Source organism: Scylla paramamosain, chromosome 27, assembly GCF_035594125.1.
Source record: "Scylla paramamosain isolate STU-SP2022 chromosome 27, ASM3559412v1, whole genome shotgun sequence".
Lineage (NCBI taxonomy): Eukaryota > Metazoa > Arthropoda > Malacostraca > Decapoda > Portunidae > Scylla > Scylla paramamosain.
This window is the reverse complement of record NC_087177.1, coordinates 10414309-10421808: the sequence shown is the minus strand read 5'-3', so window position 1 is coordinate 10421808 and position 7500 is coordinate 10414309. Positions and strand designations below refer to the sequence as shown.

Sequence of the window (7500 nt, the reverse complement as noted above, 5' to 3'; positions counted from 1 at the left end):
ATCTTTGCTGCTGAGAGATGTGGGGACGAACTCGCCCATGAATACTAATTACAAGCAGCAGTAAGAACAAATAGAAAAAAAAAAATGTGCTATCACATGTACACACTGTGCCTGGCTGTTTGTTGGATGCCAGCGTAGCCTTGAGTCTGTCAGACATCAATCAGTTCGAGTTCTTGAGTTCACTGCCCCATACTGTGGTCTGGCTTGGGAGGCGCAATAGTGTGGCAATAGCCTACATTCTTAATAACACTTCGTTCTCTCATCAGGATTGCCATCAAATGCCACAGGGATGATTAGTCGAGTTCTCAGAGATTCTGTTTCCCACGGATGGTGAAGAATACTTGTTACATTATCAATGAAGTCACTCTTGAAGATCTGAATCAGTTCCACTTAAGGATGTTGACAGTAATCGCGCTGAGACGCTAGTAAGTTTAAAAGTTAAGTCCATACTAAGCAGAAAACCTCACCTATGATGGACCTAATTTAGTATTAGATTACGTACGTGATTAGAGGAAATTATGTTTGTCCGTCACTTTCAGTTGTGTTTAAAAAAAATAAAAATAAAAATCCAGTGATGCTTTGAGGAATCAGCGTCATATATTCCTACTAATCTCCCTTACCTTCACCATCATAATCAATATTTATGTATCACTGCAGGACAGACGGAGGCCTCTCTCAACTTTCTCCACTGATCTCTGTCAGGTGCGGCGTGGAGGAAAGGCACTGTAAGGATGTGGGAGCCTTGCTTTGGGGGTCCTGAGGTAATTCCACGCTGGCTTATGGTGCTGTGGCGCTAGAGCACATTAGATTTGATTCAATTCATTGGACATGCTTAATATGGGTGCATCTTTTGTACTTTACTTCCCCTGATTACTGGAATAAGCAAACCTCTTCACCGCGGTGGGGCAGTGTTCCTTTGTGGAAGATTAGCACTTTACTTTTCGCTAACCACTCATCCGGAAAGAAGCAAAAAACCGGGAATGGCTTTACCTCCTGGATGACACTGCCTTGACGAGTGCAAACTGTATTTAGGACGCCGCCACAGACCAAGAAAGTCTGGCGACAGCTTCCGGAATAAATACTAGTATCCCAGAGAAAAGTGTCAGTTGTGCGGATATAAATTACTCCTTACGTGTTGATTTTACTGTCCAATTTTGACTTCCAATAGCTCAAGAAGTCTAAAAACAGAAATTAGAAATGGAAATAGACATCTGAGCTTGTATTCGTGTTTTATTCTTTCCTATATTGTTAGTCTCTCTCTCTCTCTCTCTCTCTCTTCTCTCTCTCTCTCTCTCTCTCTCTCTCTCTCTCTCTCTCTCTCTCTCTCTCTCTCTCTCTCTCTCTCTCTCTCTCTCTCTCTTCCTGTCAAACATAGATCTCCATTTCCATAAATCAGAGGTATTTCAATAATTTTCTTTGCAATTCATCATAATGTCACATTGTTGATACTTCTCTAACTTTTCGTTTACACAGAAAATAAATAAATAAGTAAATAAATAAATAAAACAGGACATACGTAAACACCAGCCATCGTCAGTCAGTGCTATCTCTGAGACATTCTTCACATAACTTCTCCTTTATAATGACATGAAATATCTCACGAGTTCGAAAGCTATCCGTGAACTTACAGGATTCAGAGACAACAGCAATACCTTACGGGGTTCACTGAGTAATTGATTTAAAGATCAAGCAGTCTGAATATTCTCTTTTTTTTTATATTATTACCTTTTCTTTTTATGGGAGATACAATGAGCGTACTTTTTTCCATTAGTTATTTATTTCATTTATTTATTTATTTATTTATATTTTTCCCCTGGTCTTTCTTCCTTGTCTATAGCAAAAGTAGTGTTTCCAAGGCACACAAGATTCCCAGTCTTTTCCTTTTCCGTTTTCTCTTTCCTTCAATGGCTCTACTCGCACAAGACCTATATCCTCCTAGTTTTCTTTCCACCTTTCTACCTTTCTCTTCCAGTGCAGTAAGTAAGTCCCTTTCCCCTATAAACAAACCCTTAATGCTCGTATGGCACATGGCCTAAAGGGAGCAGGAAGATACCCTAGCATTGCCTTCCTCTCATTCCCTCCCTGCCTCGCGATGTTATCTTCTCGATCCAAGCGGCCAAGAGTTCATGCTCCCCAAATAAGAAAGCCACAAGGATTGGAAAGAAAGGACATGACTTCTTTTGTGTGTGTGTGTGTGTGTGTGTGTGTGTGTGTGTGTGTGTGTGTGTGTGTGTGTGTGTGTGTGTGTGTGTGTGTGTGTGTGTGTGTGTGTGTGTGTGTGTGTGTGTGGTGTGTGTGTGTGTACATATCATAGCGGCATAAGTTGGTGAGATGAGCGGGTGATTGTGGTTTGGTTCCAACCTTGGCTTCCTTACTTGGTCATGCAGGTGTATGTAGAGGCGCATTAAGACAACCATTAGTGTGCGCCTGTGTGAATGTAAGCGTGTGTGTGTGTGTGTGTGTGTGTGTGTGTGTGTGTGTGTGTGTGTGTGTGTGTGGTGTGTGTGTGTGTGTGTGTGTGTGTGTGTGTGTGTGTGTGTGAGAGAGAGAGAGAGAGAGAGAGAGAGAGAGAGAGAGAGAGAGAGAGAGAGAGAGAGAGAGAGAGAGAGAGAGAGAGAGAGAGAGAGAGAGAGAGAGAGAGAGAGAACCCTTTCACCTCACCTGCCCATCTATCATCATCTAACCCATACATCACACCACTGAGTAATGAGCACCATGCTATATGCTAACAACTCCCTAACACTCGCTTCTGTTTATTATTATCCTCCTCATATCTGTTTTTCACTTTGACTAAGCCTCCTTTTAGACCATAACTCTTGGCGCCCCGTGAGGCTTGATGCTGCGAACTACCACCAGCACAGGTAACTTCCCCGTGTGATGAAGGAAACGAGTCTCTGCCGTGGGTGGTTGCAAAGCATTTCAACGACCACCTAACAGCATCAGGAGTCATTTTTCATAAGGTAATGTTCATGTATTATGTATGCGGAAAGGTACATACATAGGTGCGTGTGCTTGTCTCAGAGGAGGATAGAGGTAAAGAGTTAGCGAGGGGAGTGCTGGGCAGTGTTACGAAGTGGTTATATGCGTGGGATTGTAGTTTTACGTGCTCAGACATTAACAAATCTCTCGGTGATATTTAGCGGCTTTCTCCAACTGCTGCAGGTGCTGGGGCCTCACAGGGACAACTAGGGACCAGAGTGGTGGGGTATTACTTTCCTGCAGGCATATCCTTCCCTCCTCCTACCCCTAATAAGATGGCCAGATAAGATGAGAATCTCGCCGCATAAATGAAAATGAACGCAGGTGTATTGAGGTCACCGCAGTAAGGAGAATAAATTGGATTATCATCTTTACGACAATGCGACTTGAATACCTGATAAACACTCACACTCACTCGTCCTTAATAAAAAAAATAAAGAAACAAGATCTGCTCGACTGCTGAGTGATGGTAATGGATTCAACGTACAATATTTCCGCCAGGAGATTATCCTGAACACTCATCATCATCCTCATTCACCCGTAAACAACATGAGTCGTACATATATTACACATTTCTCTCTTCGTTTATTTATCGTTAATTTAAACACTTTACTCCTGTCTCTGGCACATCTTTCCTAAATCACAAATCCGTCTTGGATTTTTTTTTTTTCACAGTCGCCTCTGAATATTTTGCTGGTAGGACAATGGAAAATACATTCTCCTAATCCTTTATCTTCTTTCCTGTAGATGCTTGTTAAGACCTTTTGCAGTGCTTTAAAAGTTGTAAATTGTATACTGCAGTGAAAAAGTTAATACCGTAGCGTAGTTAGATCAAACAGCCTAGTAAGGATCAAAGAAACTCATGAAAGATCTATACATGACACTCGCAATCACGTTAGGAACTTGATCTATCCCACACCGTTTCTCAGGGTATAATTCCTTTCCCAGCACACAAGCAGTACCAAGATCTCGAGCGACATGTGTGGCGTTACCGATACACGCAGCAGCCAATCATACAAATTCATAAGTTTGTCCGGCGCGGCGAAGAGGAAGGCGGCGTGTGGGGTGCTGATTCCAAGCGGTAGTGAAGGGGCGTGGTTACGCGTATTACTCCACGTGTAATGCTAACCACGTGGTGATGCGAGGCCCGGGCGGGGAATCTGAGCGCAGGAGAGTCTGTGGTGATTGTTACTGACGGCAATGCTTTGACTGATAATGGTCAGGTGGCGAAAATTGACCACGGATAACGGAAGCACCGATCAATATTGCTATCACAACTTCCTTCTGAGTCAGAGAGAGTAACATTCAAATACTTAAGATGGATGTCACAAAGATGCTAATTAAAGATGTGGAATAACGATAACGATAACGACCTGAACGGAAGGTCAATGAAGCCCATCGTAAGTAAAGTCACGAAGGCAGACCAAGCAGACCACGCCACGCCCAGGTGCCAAGGAAAACTGGCTGGTGAAAAATGTGCACAGGTGCGGAATCCAATGAAGGATAAAGCTGAGGTACTAAGGAGGTACAGTATGCAGTCAAAAGATTGGAACCCTTCTAATTACTACTTCACAAGCAAAGGTCTCTTTATACTAAGTAAGATTCACGTCATCTTTAGTTAAAATGAAAAACATGTGAGGATACTTTCTCAAAACAACGAATTTTGCATATTACATTCTTTCTTATCTCATAACTGTCTTGTATTATCCATAGGTACGTAAATGACCTTCAGAGCTCGTCACGCTCTTTCAAATCAGCAATGAAAGGAAAAGAAAACTCTAGAATAACTAAACCTAATCCACTGGCTCTTTCGGTGTCTAACCTGACTCCACTCTGCCTGCCTCCCGATGGAACCTGATTGCTAGGGCGGGCAACCAAGGGCCACTGTAATACCCAGGCTACTAAAATGCATCTTTCCAAGCCACCCAAGCTACTCAGGCACGAATAATGGCAGAGGTAATGCGTCTTGCCGGTATAAAGTGAAAATGAACCTTTGATGGTGACCGTCGCCAGGATTTTATGAGAAGCCTCGCCGCCGCCGTGAAATCCACCGTCTGAGCTACACCAGGCAGTGAATGAAAAACAATTGCAGAGTTTCTCGCTTACTGTTATTGTTGCTGTTGTTATGTTGGTGTTCGCCAATATTATTTATTTATTTATTTTTTCGTTTTTCTTTTTTTCTTTTTTTTTTTTTTTTTACAAACAGCACAAATATTTCATACTACTAGGTGAGCTCAGTTATTTGCGGCAATTTCTACTTTTACTACCTTTGAAACCATGATTTCTGTCAGCGACTCAGATTTTGCTACAGAGGCACTCTTTTTTTTTTTTTTGTTTTAGTCGTTTATCTTACTCATTACCTTACTATGTGTTGTCAAAAGTTAATTAACACTTAGGAGTTATCGAACAAAATCACAAATCGATACAACACAAGATAAAATTCCAATTGCCTCTCTCTCTCTCTCTCTCTCTCTCTCTCTCTCTCTCTCTCTCTCTCTCTCTCTCTCTCTCTCTCTCTCTCTCTCTCTCTCTCTCTCTCTCTTTGTGTGTGTGTGTGTGTGTGTGTGTGTGTGTGTGTGTGTGTGTGTGTGTGTGTGTAAGGGGGATGTAAATATTAACACACACACACACACACACACACACACACACACACACACACACACACACACACGCGCGCGCGTCCCAGGAACCGGATGCTTAAAAACCGGTACAGACAGAATGGATTTGCATGACGTCAAGTTAAAGCACTTTCAGAAATTCCACTCACTGAGATAACGTGGCTGATGACGCACGTGTGGGAGGAAGCAATAAATCAGGCCAGGGAATGCGAAGAAATTATAGTAACCTAGTGATTGGGGAAAGGAAGGTGCGACAGAAAATAAGGATTAGCTCACATCCATCGTTGAAGAAGACTGCTGCGATGATGCTGGATGCTGAGGAAAGAAAGATAAAAAGAGCTGGTTAAGTACAGAAATAGAACACCTGTGGCATATCCTGAAGCAAGAGAGAGGGAAACTACTCTTTACAACGTCAAAGATACAATGAGTTGGTTTAACTATGAACATCTGTGACACCTCCCGAAGAAAGAGAGAGAGGGGAACTAGGAATATATTCTGAAACATTTCTACACCGCATCCCCGTTATCGTCAAGGGGCCGTAGTTGAAGTTACACAGGTTTTTAAGGGTGTCTTCATGGTTCTATTGATAGAATAAGCTTTCTACATTACTAACAAAAGAAACAGTCTTGGGAACCTGGCTAATCATCTCTGTGGCCTTTGAAAGTAGTGGTGAGACAGCAAAACATTTCTGAATACAGGCCCTAGTCTTTTTAACCTCAAAGATACAAGGAGTTAGTTATATTCGAAATACCTGTGACACCTGAAGCAACAGAGAAACTAGTCTTTACATCCTCAAACGTCTATTATTTGCGCTTCATCTCTCCTCACGAGCACAGGCCAAGACAACAGCAAATGACAATAAAACGATGCATTTATCTCCAGGAAATACGTACTATCTTCCACTTCGTATCACAACAAATCACTCCTGGTATAGTTTTTTTCTTGCTTGACGAGTCCTCTTGATTGCGGCTATACTTCACCCCTCCCAGTCTAGTCTGGATGAGTCGATGGCCTTGCTGGATGTATGCATAACCTAACATCGTACCCTCCATAAATAAACTCTAAGTCAATAAACTTGTAAATCCAAATCCTGTAACCTTGTTCCCTCATACCCTCACCCTCTTAAAAAAAAAAAAAAACATATATATTGGAGATTGCTCAAGGCTCGTATTTATTCCTATTTTCTGAAACTCTAATATTACAAGATAGGTTTCGATTCGACAGTAATAAGCATCCTTTAGTTTCCGTCATGCACCATTTACCGAGTTCAGTGCCTGCCGCCTCACTGAGTACCTTCATGGGTCAGATTCCACTACTTCGTGCATGGTCGGCACCCTTTCATTCAGCATATCTGATGTCCTGATGTTGCCTTGGCCGCGATGCCGAAGAGTATTCAATTTTTGGGGCTCAATTTGGGAGAGTTTTGTATTTGTTCATTTGAAAGTTGTCCGAGTTGTAATGAGGAGGCGTCACGCTATAAATGAGAGGGGAAGAATATACACATACATAGGATTCTGCTAATAAGCTATCTATGCAAGTAAACACACAAGCGCGCAGGTACACACACACACACACACACACACACACACACACACACACACACACACACACACACACACACACACACACACACACACACACACCATTCAAAGTGACACAAGGGAGCCCATATTTTTTTTTATTTTATTTTTTTCAAGGAACATGATACACAGAAATGAAAGGGAACAGATGATGTGTAACTGTGACAAAAATAAACCACCACACTGTAACTCGCTACCTATCTGAGCCCCCATTCATTATTATGCCTGCGATACACACCCGAACCATTTTAAAGAGCAGTTATCATGACAACTCCAGAATTAGATAATCCAGTGCTATGGGAACCTAACCCTTTTCTGCTCAC

At 42.2% G+C, this 7500-nt stretch overlaps 1 long non-coding RNA gene across 1 annotated transcript in view; it reads right to left on the bottom strand.

Annotated features, from left to right (window-relative positions):
- Positions 1–5915, bottom strand: part of LOC135114491 (uncharacterized) — a 71413-nt gene extending 65498 nt beyond the window's left edge. The window contains exon 1 of the long non-coding RNA XR_010275521.1: positions 5874–5915. This is a non-coding gene — a long non-coding RNA (uncharacterized LOC135114491). The remainder of the gene's footprint in view (positions 1–5873) is intronic.
- Positions 5916–7500: the final 1585 nt, after the last annotated feature.